This window comes from Argiope bruennichi, chromosome 9 (assembly GCF_947563725.1).
Source record: "Argiope bruennichi chromosome 9, qqArgBrue1.1, whole genome shotgun sequence".
NCBI classification, from domain to species: Eukaryota; Metazoa; Arthropoda; class Arachnida; order Araneae; family Araneidae; genus Argiope; species Argiope bruennichi.
Window position 1 is genome coordinate 121,167,629 of NC_079159.1, and position 15,023 is coordinate 121,182,651.

Genomic DNA, 15,023 nt, shown 5'->3' on the forward strand with positions numbered 1-15,023 from the left:
TTTTGATGCATTAATTAATCATAAGCAAAATTAGAGTGCATTTTTTCAACCATGCGGAAAAATTATGATTCTTTTATTTGGCGGTTATCAGTTTTTATCACTTGCCTATTTAAACGTAATGTAGCTCGTAAACATAGATATCAATGCCATTCTTAAAATCAATTTCCCAGGACTTTGTTACGACGTCACACTTTATTACTTTGAGCATTATGGTAAGATAATTTTGATCTTAACTAACTACCAAAAGATTGTTTAGTGCACTGCTTTAATTTTTATATGAAAATCTATTTTTTCATTCATGAAGATTTTATAGTTTTTTTATTATGTTCAAGATTTCCCTCATACATTTAATTGGAATTCAATATTTCCACAAAAAAATTATCAATTTCTTACATATATAAACATTTAGAATTTTATGCTAGCTTACCGGTAGACAGGGGTCCCCCAAAAGGGTGTCCCAAATATATAATGTCCCCCCTCCCAAAAAAAAGCGAAACAAAGTATTATTATCTTAAATATTGCACCTGCTACAGGTAACAAAGTTTCATTAAATAAGAAGGGAAATTATATGAATACCCTTTGTCTTTTACAGAGGTTGATGGAAAAAGATTCTTACGTGTTCTTAATAATGTAATTTCTCGTTTGGCGCAACATAGTCAAAACCATGGCTCTTGCGCCAGAAAAATTCAAACTGTCCCAGTCCCTTAGTATAAAAGGGACTGGGATAATAAATCTAAAATAATATTTATTTATTACTCAGTTAATAAAATATTTCCCTTACATTCATCTATACACACGTAAAATTTGATATTTCTATCAACAAATTTCTCAGAGATTTTTTTAAATTTAGAGGAACCAATCACAAATTTGGCTAAAAGCATTTATTTCAGAAATGAAAACAGTCAATACAGAAAAACTGTCATATGTAAATATCTGTCTAGTGATTCCTCATCCAAACCTCGTGACTTCAATGAAATATACTAATCACGAATAATGTTGCCCATTTTAATTAATCGACAGCTGCGAATCGACTTTATAAAAAAAGGAAAAGAAACTTGAAAAATTGAACATTACGTAGAATACTGGAATGGTGATCAAGAAAATAAAGTTCTTTTCTCATACTTGTGTCCTTTCTAAAAGAACGGTATATTTCAGTAAAAAGTAACATTTGGACATGCTGCCGATTTATGCTATATGTAATTGTAATGCTTACTTAGTTGTAAAAGAAAATAAACATCGTTTTCCAGATTCCTGGCATCCTTTTAGGAAGTGTTTTTAAAGAAAGGTGTTGTGATTACAAATAACATGATCCTTATATTCTAGGAGAGAAATAAGGAAATGTGCAATTTGATTGATTTTTCAAATTACCTCATATTCATATTCGAATGGTCAGTTCAAAATTAAACATTCGAAAACCGACAGTGTAGAGAATATTTCCATGAATAACTACATGACTCAAATCAGGAATTTTATAAATGGGCGCTATCTTAGAAAATAATCATACCCTTCTTTTCTGAAAAAGGCAATTTGGGCAAAAGAATATTGCTTTAACCGAGGTAGAAACATTAATCTGCATTTAAATATCATGTTATTAATTCTAGAATATTAAAACTCCATCAACAAGGATCCTTCAAACAAGTCATTGATCATCAGTGATAATTTCCTATAGAGAAATGTATGGTGTAGCAGTTTTAGAAAATCTTTGGCTTGTTTCATTTTATACAAGAGTATGCTGATATATTCAGTTGCTTTTTATTGGTATTATGTTTGACCTAAAAGATGAATTTACTTTGGCAATACATGCTCTGTACATTTTTTTCGGCGGATTAAAGAAAGCTGTCTTTAAATCACAAATGATGAACTCTATTATAGATGAGCAAGTATTGTTAAAAGAATTAAACTTTGCACAGGAGAAGAAGATGCTCATTTTGAACTTGTTTTTAGACACTGAAATTAATATTTTATTTTACCATATTTGAAAAATGGAAAGGAAGTTAATAAACATGTTATTATTTTCTGATACTGCTCTTTTAATAAGTTTTCGTGATATGCATATTATCCATTAAAATGGCAACGGAAGTCTCACTCAAACAGCGGTCAAAGGTATAGAAAAATGGTTTAAGTTAATAAATATGCATTTCAATATCAGCAAATAGTCCAGATGGATGTATGAAACTAAGCTCTTTATAGATGAACGTAAGAAAAATATTTTACTCATTAACAAATGTTCACTTTGGAGGCAGCTTAAAAATTTAATTTTCCAAGTTTTTTATTTCCTTCCTTTGCAAAAGCTATAGCAGTTTCTTACTTTTCGATACGGTACTTCATGTAATTTTGCATCTGAAAATATATGTATTTGTAAAGTATCTATCTATATATATACGTATTAATAAAATAAAGTAAAGTAATATATATAAACAAATCAGTAAAAATACCAAGTCAATATTAACAAAAAGAATAAATGTAGAATCAAATAGGAAGAAATTAAGAATCCTGTCTGAAAACTTTCTGAAGGGTCACCCTCAGGCAGGGATTCAAACAAGGGATTTTTTTCTGTGAGGGGTCTGGCTTTGTCCAACGATATTGACCCCTCGTCACCCGAAAATCTCCTGAAATTAGAGCTATCGTAATTATAATTACAAATTCGTTTTCTTAAAGTTGATGTATAACTAAACACTATTGAAACAATTGCTTTATCCTTTCAACTAGCTCGTTCAACCATTAACTAGAGTTGTACTCAAAACACTGCTTTAAGATTGAGACTGTCGTCCTTTTATAGTTCCCGGGAGGCGGGCCGAAAACTTTCTGGACCAGTCAGGAGTATCTCAGTTCCCATTGGACGGATCGTTAAATTCTCGAAGCTTGCAGCATTATCTATTTTGTTGCCCAAGTCGCCAAATTCATCACCAAATAATCGCCAACTTTGTCGCCAAGCTCTGAGATTACTGGCTCAGCACCCGAGCAGCATCCAATACAGAAGATTGTGAATAGGTCTTCCCGATGCTAGAACTAACCATGCTGGGAAGCGGCATTATATATATATATATATATATATATATATATATATATATATATATATATATATATATATATATATATATATATATATATATATATAATATAAAGCCACGGCCCCATTGAATCATAGAAGCCCCGTGATTCATAGAATTTATTAGAAGAAATGCAAGTTAAAGGATATTAATTGTTCATATTTTAACCGAAAGTCTGTAATGCCTAACTTCAATGCAGGAAACATACACAAAACATTAACGTAAATCGTAGGCCTAATTCTTAATGAGATTGACACAAACTTATTTTATTTTTTACTGATAAAGGATTACACAGATATGAAAAGGTGACCCTCAGATAAAAGTCAAAATTGACAGTTTTTAGGTTTTGAAAAATTCCTTAATAGGCTTGATAGACGCTTTGCCTTCCTCATTTAATTATGACTAAAGAAAACTAGACCGGATAGTCGGGAGTGTACTATATATATATATATATATATATATATATATACAAACTCAATAGATGGCGCTGAGAGCCTACATCTGTTTACATAATTTACCGTTAGTTTTTTAAAAACAGGGAATCACAATCGATAGTTTAAAGTTTCCTTGACTGTTGATGGTATGTTCTGGCCTTTTCGTTTTTGATTTTTAATTTTAGTGCTATTTTTTGTTTTTATTGTTATTTTTGTTATTGTATTTTTACTTTGTTGTGGTTATTTTCTTCTAATTTGTTGTTTTGTATTTCCTTTCTGTTAAAATGGTATATCTCTTGAGCATAATTTCGAGTCACGAGGAATCATTATTAGACAATGTCTGTATTTCCTCACAGAAAAAATCCCTTTCTTTGAATCCCTGCCTGAGGGTGACCCTTGAAAAAGTCTTCAGGCCGGATTCTTTTTTTATATTTTTTATAATTTTTTTGGTTTAATTTTTATTGGATTTTTTGTTTTTCCTATTAACTTGATTCTAATACTTTTGTGTATATATATATATTATGCTGTTTCGCTGAGGAACTCCAAAAGAGATAATTCCTGTCCAGAAAAAACCAATCCTAACCATGAATGGTTACATAATCGCTTATGAATATCTCGTCCTCATTTTTTGAAAATCGTTGTATATTCAATTACAGAAAAATGTAATCGAACTGAAATGACTTCGGTTTAAATATTCGACTGATATTTACAATTTTGATAAGATTATATTTTAAATGTTTCTTCAAAGAGTATGGTGAATCATTAGCCATGAACTTTCATGACATTTTGTTATTAAATAATGTTACAAAAGAGGTTATTGTTATTTTTTGCATAAAAATTACCTTCCTGTTTTTTTATTACCAAAGAAAAGCTCTCAATTTTTATGGATCCTTTTTGGGATTTAAAAGTTAATATTCTTTTTTCGTAAAGCAAAAATTGTTGAGAAGCCATAATGAGTACAACTCTTTTTTAATAACAACATTTAAAATAAAAAAATAATGTTTTCCCCCTTCCCGTTTACGCTTTCGTTAAGTGCACAGTTTTATTTTTAAAAAATCGCTTCTGTCCGCGATGCTTTTAAAAGTAGTTCTTTCTCATAATGGAAAAAACGAAGGAAAGAGGATTTCTGCGGTGCCTTCACTCGGAATATTTGGCTCGATGAAATTTAACTAATCTTCAATTTTTTTCTCATTCTTACAGGGAGAAAAAAAAAGTACTTCTGCGTATCTCTTCGAAAAAATAATCTTTTTATTAAAGACTGCGTTTACAGGTTTTCTGCCTTTTTGAACAATTTTTGCTTTAGTTGTTTGATTCGCTTCGACTTTTATCTTTCGAACAGAAAAGAAACTCGAAGTAAATTGAGCATTTTTTTTTTCTCGTTTCAGATAAAAGTGAGTTTTGTAAACAATTATAAAAACAGCCAAAAATGTATAACTTAACCTGGATGTAATTTTACGGCATTTTGGCTTCAAAGCACATATCTTAGGATTGTTCATACTAAAAGAGAAATCAATTTGTAAACGCCATCGCTCCTGATTTTATCAGTAAGATAACCAAACAGAGAAGAATCATGTAGTGTTATAAATGATAAAAAGACATTGCTTGAGATATCATAAAAAGGGTAAGATATTAAAATGATGATTAGCATCTCTTATTATTATTATTATCATATGAGAACATGTTGTTGTTTTGCTGTGAGGTGTTTGAAGCCTCAATATGCACGGGCAGAGAATTGACGATTCATCGCTTCTGAAGCTTTCATTTTTAGCCTTTAGGGTAATTAGAAAATGATAAAGAGGGTTGTCATATTTTGCGACTTATCGCCAACAAAAATCGCAAATGTCCGCCATGTACCCTATTCTCCTATCTGGCCAATAAAGGGCAGGGTCGTAACAAGTTATAGCCAAAAGAAGCACATAGAAGAAAATGGAAATGAACTCGAAATAGCGAAGGGAGTTATTGAAAATTAATGACTTAATCAACTTTCAATAACTTAATGACAAGTAACTTGAATCATATTCTAACATGGTAACTTAAAATTTGCGATAGTAGATTTCATTTTTATTATAATTATTTTTTTTATTTTCTTCTTTTGACTTTTTTTCCTTTTATTCTTCATTATAAAATAATCTTTCGTAGGTTCGGAAAGACTACTGCCCGAAATCACGGAATATTCTAAAAACAAGCCAAGAGAGAAACTGAAAAGTAAGCTATAAATTAATTTGAAAATCCTATAAAAAAACTGCTGTTGCAATAAATCCCTGCAATATTTCAAAAACAGAAAATCAGTGCAAAGGAACGACTAATTTGAAAGAGAAAGGATCATTCACACTGTTCTAATTACAGCTGAACTGAATCGCGACTTTTAACATAAGCGCCTCTTTTATTAATTTTGTTAATTACGTTTTCACTTTCCTTTTCGTTGTTGTGGTGAATTGAAAGAACTTGACGATTCAGGAAAATATTGTCTCAAATCTGTAGTGAAAACTTTCATTGTCAGACTTCGCAATTTCTAAACGATGCCGAGAAGAAGGCGCCGTTGCTGTTAAAATCACATTCTTCTAAACTTTTATATCAGCTATGTGAGTAATATGATTCACGCAATAATTTATTTCACATACATGTTGATTCTTTTAAAAGAATGAAAGAAAGAAATCCTATCCTCACAATATAAAGAAAACTTTTTCTAAAGTTTGTAGAGGCGGAATTTGAGTTCATTAAGTATATATAAATACAAAACACTAACATATGTGCAAACGAAATTGCTGTAATTGCATGCTATCGAATGGAAAAAGCTAAGTGGAAACAATAGCTATTCAGGACAACTATTAACTATTCCGATAAGAATGTTTCAATCTGCTTCATTGAACGGTTTTCCAGCAGTATTTAATTCAACGCTTGTCTAGTTGATAAAGTTTCAAAATATTATTAGAAATGCTTGGAATAAGACTCGCCAAAAACTTTATTGACCAAGAAGAAAAGGTCTCAAATAAGTTTGATCGAGTACGAAAATGACTTACCTATGGAAATTGATTTCCATATCATGCAAAATTTATTTTCTCACATAAATGGTTTTGCGTTATCTTGAACATCAAAAAAATTACCATTTTAATGATAACAATTTCATCCCTATGATTTCTTCATTTTTATTAATTTTTTAAATTATTAAAAATTTGTAATAACAACATAATTTTTTATCAATTTTTAATATTATCATGAAATCCAAACTTTTTTCATCAAAATATTCAATTGCGTGGGTTTTTTTTATGTAAAAGTAAAGATTTTTTAAAAAGTATTTTTTTTTTGACATTTATTCCGAAATAGAATAAGCCTAAAACGCCAATAATCTGGGCGAACAAATATTAGTGTTTGAAATCTCTCCAAAATGAACGCGCAGATCACTTGAGGAGTATAATGAATGCTGACATGATAGACTGTGAACACATGATATAGAATGCACACATGGGAGAGATCTGAGGGCATACTGGAACTTACTCTTTTCGATATTCGTGAACGCTCTTGAAAGAATTGTAATAGTTGATGTACTATATTAGTGTAAATAGTTTAAAAGTATTGCACTATCGCAATAGTTTTAGTCCATATTAGTGATTTTTAATTCATCTGCAATTTGAACTGAAATAACTTCACTAGATGTGGCTATGATTGCTTACAATCAGAAAAGGAGAAGAGGAAATAGTTCGACGTCACTTCCACTCATTTATAAAATGTATTCCAAACCTTCATATTTCATTGAAAGTTGTATTTTTTTTTGTTAAAAATTCACAAGCCAAAAATGCAGTAATATTAATGCATAAGCGGGCTTCATTCATAAATCGACTTAGGCTGTTAATATGTAAAATTATCGTTGCGTTTCATGATTTCACAATAATTTATTTGATGGTGAAGATTGTGGTCTGGGTGAAATGACTTGAAGACACATGTTGTCTTTTATGGGGTTCATTAGTAACATCAACAACAAAAGGCACATGAGTACGCCATAGTGTCATAGTGTGTAGGCCTAGAGAACTACACATAAAATTTCTCAGGAGAGAGAGAGCCGAGATCACACTCTACCTAATACAGGAGTCAAGTTCGCTTCTGCTAGAAAAAAAAAAAAATACTAACATCAACAGGGAGACCACGTGACATTTGCATGATTGGCAGCTAGCTCCGCCCAGGAAGATCACGTGGTTAACTGAATTTTTAACAAAGTAGTTAGGAATGCAAGTTATCACCTAAATCGTTACCAGGTGCGCTGTATTCGCCGCTTTATTTTTCGGATATTATTTCACGTTATTTTTTCTTGAGGCTACCTAAAAAATTTGGTTTCAAAAAGAAGCCAATTAATTAAGTTTCCACAATTAATAAGTTTAATTAATAATCTAATCCAATTGATGTTTAATTAAGTTTCCAGAATACCATAAATAACTCATTTCCAAATACAAAAGACAAATGAATCTGTATACTAAAATTTTCTGATAAGGTTTCGATGATGGACTTTGAAGGTTACCACATGGAAACATTATTCATTAAATTAATTATTCGTGTTCTTTTCAATAAAAAATAAAATTCAATAAAAAATTTCAATAAAATTCATGTATTGTTTGATAGACTCAAAACTTATTACAGTTCAATGTATATGTAATTTAATTGAAACTCACTTTGTGTATTTTTTCTTCAAATGCACGGCAAATATATTACCATATTTTGATTTCAAATATGTTATCACATATATCACATTTTTAAAAATGATTAACCATATAATTTATTAACGGTTACACTCATACGTTTTTTGAAATGATCTCAGATCAAGAAATATCTATAGATTTCATTTTCAATTAATTATTCTTATATTAAGTTTCAAGGACTTAAAAATTTTAATTTAAAATTTGGCAAAAAAATTTATTTTATTCATTGTGGATAAATTAAATAAAGGGCATTCCGTTTTTTTAACTTTTTTGTATGATTCATTTTGGATAAAACAATTTTTTTTTCACCATGCTCCTTTTAAAAGTTCTTTCAAAATGGAATTGAAATCGCCTATCCAATCAGTTTCCGGTAATCCACTGCAAGGGAAGAAATTTTACGCCAGTATTGGAGAAAGAATGGGTCGAAAAGTTCACCCCGAAGTTTTCTTTCTTCCTGCAATATCCTGTCCGCCAACGTGTTCTCTTAGACCCCTAATCCGACCGCAGAAAATCGCTTTGACAGACAAAAAAAAAGTGCCCGATGAACAAGAATATAGTGCTCTAGTAGGCGATGGAAAAGATTAGGATCCGAACTGCGTCCCTTACTTTTTCATTAAAGGTTGAAACTACGGAATTTAAATAAATTTACGAAACTTTACCCAAGTAGTTTTCCAAAGAATTTTCTGTTTAGATATCTTTTACTTTAATCATGTTTTTAACTAAATAAAAAGGCCACGTTGTTAGAATATTTTATTATACATTTTCAAGTTATTTCGAATTATATATATATATATTGAAAGTCTCTTTAAGGTGTCAAATAATTATTAAATTTGTATGTTGAAACTTCCTCGTACGGATTCATATATGTCAACACATTCGGTTGGAGTTTTGTTTTTAAAATTATGTACTTTTCATATACAATTTTCTTTTACAAAAACTCTCGCTGAATTTTATCTCTAGATAATGCTATCTTTTTTAAAATGAGTTTGAATATGTGAACGTGTGAAAAATTTGCAAAAAGTACGGTACTCTCAGATAAGGAAACGGGTATCTTGAAATCCTTTTAAGAAATTGCATTTGAATGAATGAAAAATGTTAATAAATTTCTCTCACACAGAGACTAATTTGATTACTTTGTAATTTAAAGAGTTCAGTAAATTTACAGCTGTATTTTAGTTTAGTGTTCTGGCGAAGATTTTCATTTAATATTTATCATCACTATCTATCGAAACAACTATTACAATTTAAAATTTCAGTCTTATTGTCATTGATAAAAAAAAACATCTCCTGAAATCCAATTGCAAAAATCAGTAATAGACTGCATCGCTTATTTTAAAGATAGCTTTTATGTAATTTTTTTTTTCAATTATAATGTAAGCATTTCTTTTAAAATACAAATCTTCGCTGTAATTTCTTAGAAGCCGTCAGAAAATCAAATACAAATCTGTTAATTTATTTAAAAACCACATTTTAAAAAAAGATTACTTTTTTAAAATATAGTGTCATTCGAAAGTGATTAATTTACAAGAAATCAATTTCCTCAATGAACATTGAATATCAATCTCGTAATAATTATATATATATATATATATATATATATATATATATATATATATATATATATAGCCTCATCTCTATCAGTCGTGCATGGCGGTCGAACGTAGAAGATAGCCGCGGCCACTTTCATAAAACCAGCGAGAGGGATTTCTCCGACACTTTTTCGTATACTCTGTTATAAATTGGCTTGTGTATTATTAATTGGCGAACAATAATTATGGAACAGCCTATTTGCGTGCGACTTTGACAATTTTCTTGGCGGTTAATCGTTGGGTCGCAGTTATTATATAAGCATCAGAATACTGGATATACATTTTTGACTTCTTCGTTAAGACCGTTTGAAGCCAAAATTAAAATTTAAAGCACAATTGTATTTATAGTCATAAAATCACATATCAGATTCCATATATTTAAAGTCATTGCGTTTTTGTGTATCGTGCTTACATACTTGTGAAAATATAGACCGATTGACTGTCTGGTTTGACGGTTTGGTTTCAGATTCGATAGGTGTTTATACTATTGATGTTAAATCATTGATGGCATCAAATGACCTTACATCTATTTCAATATATATAAGTTTTTTAAAAAAATTATATATTTTTCTAACAGAATTAAATAATAAAAAAGATTGGTAAAAATTTTGTGAATATTTGTGTCATCATCATCAATTGTGTCAACGCAATCATCAACCGTCATTCCTTACATCATGGTCACCCAGATCGACAGACTTGAATCCTTGCAACTTTTGGCTTCGGTCACACCTCAAAGACTATATCTATATCGTGTTCACATTTCATCTGTCTCCAAACTAAAAGATAGCATGCCATGCCATCATGCGTTGCTTTTTCCAACAGTTGATCATTTTACATTACCAGCTGGTAGTAGACAATAGTGGACATTATCGAGTAGGTTTTGTAAACAGGAAGTGGATATATGCCGTCAATTATTGTTATGTTCTTTATAAAGCTATAATATGCCATCTTTTTATGGTTTTAGAACTTTTTCTGCTAGATAAATTTCCCATCATTTCATTATACCATTTCTCAACTGTTATGAAATTCTGTTGCGTAGTATTTGATACAGATATCTCGCAAATATAAATATTTATGGACAGCCTGTATATATATCTATAATTATCTATCTATATCTGTAGCCATCTATCTATTTATCTATCTATATCTGTATCTATTTAAATAATGTACTGAGATGTGTAGAAATAACCAAAAGCTCAAGCAAATTAGAAGTAAAAGTAATTTTCAAGTTTGAATTTAAGTGGCGGCAAAATAATAACGGGGACAAATTATTATTAGAATCATATGTGTATAATAAGTTTGGAAATATACAAATTCACTTACAAGAAATTAGAAAAATCTTGGAAAATTTTCTCGTTTTTTGCTTGATATAAGAAAAATTAAGATCTTCCTTTAATCAGTGTGGATGGATATTACTATATAGAAATCGGACAATCGCTCGAAGATCCCCCACCCCTCCTTGATTCAGCTTCAGGCCATCGCAAGAAAACGAGATTAACGGCTGTTCGATTTTTCCGGAATATCTTTTTCCGCAGCAAAAAAGGAGATTATCGGGAGCTCCATTATCAGTCTATCATGGGCGCCGGTTTTCCAGGAAACTTGGAGTTATTTACGTTTCCCTATTTATTGACTTCTCTGGACTCCCGCGGGACGAAATGAAACTTTTTCCCTCCTATTTATTATCGTTATGTGGGCCGAGTAAAACTGCGCGCCGAAGCTCCCGCCGAAATTGCCTTTAAATTATTTGGCAGTTATGTGTGCAGTTGCGCGAGTAATTTCTGTAACGGTGCAAGAAATTGGATTGGCGTGTTGCGCAGGTTTTCTTGTGCCAGTGAATGGGAAAATGAACTTTCTAAGTTTGCATTTGAATTTTGATAGGCATATAAAGTAAGGAAAGTGAGAGAAGAGCATGGTTTTAATTTTGATTCCTCTGCGTTTAATTTATAGATTTTTCATATTTGTATCCACACATTTCATGTGGTTTTAACTATATACATTTGCTTTTCAAATCGTTTTATTTTTAAATGTTTCCTCTTATTTTTCCGTATGTTTGGCGCAATATAGCTAGCTATGGCTCTTGCGCCAGTAAACCAAACAACAACAACAAATCTGCTTTTAATTTTCAACTCAAATCTTCCATCGATTCATTATTATGTCAATTAAAAATGTTTAAAGATACACTTTTATTAGTATACAAAAGAAATGTTTGGATTTAATTATTTTCTATATTTTAAATCTTGAGATTCAAACCAGTTGTTTAATCAAATTAATTTAAATAATGATTAACTGATCGTTATATTCTGAAAATATTCAAACAGTGTATTTGTATCGAAAATACACAGGTAAAATTTCAAGCTTTTACGGCATGAATAAGAGAGTGAATATTCGCCTACGAAATTCTACGAATTCTGATGTTTTTAAATAAGTGTATCATTTCGCACAGTTCCGATTATTTTTATTTGATGAATCAATGGACATGGAATCCCTTCAACTTATTGTTTATAATTGAATAAAAAAGGCTTTTTATACGTTTTTCTTCATAGTTAAGATAACTTCTAATTATTGTTATAAATAATCTTCCAAGAAATCTAGCTTATACGTATACCATTTTTGTCAGGTAATTCCATTAGAAACATTCATTGAGATTTAAAGTCAATGTATTTTTTTAGGCAAAAGATTGTGTTAACTGCATAAACATTTAAAATACATATTAGGTATATAACAAAGGAATGCAACGAATAAATTAAGAAGTTAAAAAAATCTAATTAGAATATGCACAAGGCTTAACAATTGATTATTATTATATTTAATTATAATTAATTCCTCTCATAATATAATAGTTTATGACTATATATATAATTTAATTATATATTTTTATTTTGAATAATTTGTAATTGAAATTTTCTAAACTCATATATGATGTTATGATAATTTAGGCGTATAAATCATGACATCAGTGAAGCTTATTTATCATGCATGATGTTTCAAGCATAATTACAACTGATGGGCAGTTGCAACATGAGAATTTCAAAGAAGGGCAGTGATAATATCTCAGAGAGATATTGGAATGTCGAGCAAAAAAATAAAATTATTTTTTTTCGCACTTATGTGCTTTTTAAAAGAATGGCATGCTATGAAAAAGTTTCCGGCAGTTGCCGGATCATCACACTCGAATCATAGGAAATCTCAAACATTCATAGCAAACCATTCACTCGTGTGGTCGTAGAGTTACGCAGTAACGATGCATTTAACTGCCGTGTAGTAGTTCAATGATCATTTTTAAGACTCATTTTAGGAATTAATTACCTGGAAAAAATACAACGTTACCACTGCTGCAGATACAATTGGAACTTCTTCACCTATCAAATGATGCATTCAGTTGGCAAATGTGGGATCAAATATTCACTATATAGTGTAGCAGAAAGCATTATTTCTATAACTGACGAATCATTTTACACCAGCGTTCGATCAAACTTTGAATCAACGTTCTATGCACACTATAGTTATTACTTAATCATAAATTGCTTCCAGCGATTGCAAGGTTGCAGAATATATGAAACAATACTTTTTCTGTCTATGGTTTGCATAGATCGGTCTATGTCTTTAAACAGCACCAAGACGATTTGCTTGTGAATGCCACGAAAGGATTCTTTTACTTGAAGTCAAATCATAAGAGCTTGAATTCGGGTAGAGCGGTGTGAGAGAGTGAAACTGGCATTAAAAGTGGAACTAAAAAAATCATACTACAGCTCTAATAAAAAATTAACGTTCAAAGACGGAGGGGGCACATTTCCAATTCCTTCAAAAGGATTGTAGTCTGGTAATTCCTCACCGTTCACTATCACAAAGGCTCATTCACGTCGAAGAAGCAATTTGGATTTCTTTTTCAAGTTTTGGCAGGAAGGCAAAATTCGATGAAAGAGAGAGAGGAGGACGGTTTGGTCTAACGGATAAGGAGTGTTTTTAAAAAATTGATACTGGAAGAAACTTATATGTTTTAAAAAAACTCAGTCTTCATTCCTGCTTAAATCAAGTTCATTTAATTAATTTGTGTCATTGTTCTCTCAGAGTAGGAAAACAAACCAGATATTTTTTTTTCAAGCATATTCGTCGGAATAAAAATTGTAACGGTTCTTCAGTTTGAATTCTCACCAGAAAAGTAAGAACAAGAAGATCTTTGAAAGTTGCATTTCTCTATTTGAGACTTTTGAAGTTTGTTGTATTTTCACCAGAGAAAGAAAATCAGGCAATGATTATTGAATATTTGGAAATAATCATCGATGTAGATAGCTAAAATTGAGTATAAGTATGCAAGTGTTCAAATTTTGAACTTCGTTTAGGCAAAGTTCAAATAATCATCCGTGTGGCGAACAAATTACATACCTGCTGTGTCCTTTGGAAATATTCTTTTTAAATTTGTATCTTGTAAATAAGTCGATATTCAAAATTTAAATTATTTTTGCATTGATTTTTTTTTGTTAAATATGATTAATTGTAAATAAATATTCAGAAAGGCGCATTTTTTTTCAAAATCAATTAAAATTGCTCACGAATCAGTCGCAGTCAACTTGGTTACGACATCAGAACAAAGAAGAAACAAATAAACCACAGGTTACTACCAAAGTGTTCCAGAAACCCTTAAAGTAATTGACCATTCCCTCTCACAATTAATAGAAGAGATACATCTTCAAAACTCCATGACTTTCAGAATGTCGGAACAAAGTGTAACGCTGACGAATACACTGAAAGATATAACAAAAGTGGCAAGCTAATATCAATGTTAAACGTTGTTGCAATCATTCAATTCCCTCGTACTTTTTCACATAAATTGCAACTTACTGTATCAATGGGAAAGAAAAACTGCTTAGATTAAATTGTGTGATTTTAAAAATTAATATCACAAGAAAAACTATAAATTATCAATTGAAAATTATAAATTTACGTGAAAAATAAACACAATTTTATAAATTCACTGATTTTATGCATAATTTTAGGAGAATAAAATTCAATTACTTTTCCAGAATCAAGGTGTTGCATTCTGCCTATTTTCCGATATGAATAAAAGTTTTGCTTCAAACAAAAACTAAAACTAAATAAATGTCAATTTTTTTAGTTATGCAGAATAGTGAAGAAATATTCTTCTTATTCGTTATTTTCCTTTCCTTCCATAAATTAATTTAAAATATCCAAAGCCACGAATGAAAAAGCATAAATCCAGCTTTTGTTGAAAGAAGAGTTAGAGAAATGGCAGAGTCTCTAAAA

The 15,023-nt window shown here is 30.4% G+C and overlaps 1 protein-coding gene across 2 annotated transcripts in view; it reads left to right on the top strand.

Annotated features, from left to right (window-relative positions):
• The window catches only part of LOC129983791 (adenylate cyclase type 2-like), a 355,856-nt gene that overhangs the window by 100,536 nt on the left and 240,297 nt on the right, over positions 1-15,023 (top strand). Inside the window, exon 3 of one of the 2 annotated variants that reach the window (XM_056093421.1) lies at positions 5,624-5,689. The exons of the other annotated variant lie outside the window; for it this stretch is intronic. The gene's annotated coding sequence lies outside the window, so the exon portion shown is untranslated. The remainder of the gene's footprint in view (positions 1-5,623; positions 5,690-15,023) is intronic. 2 annotated transcript variants of the gene reach the window in all.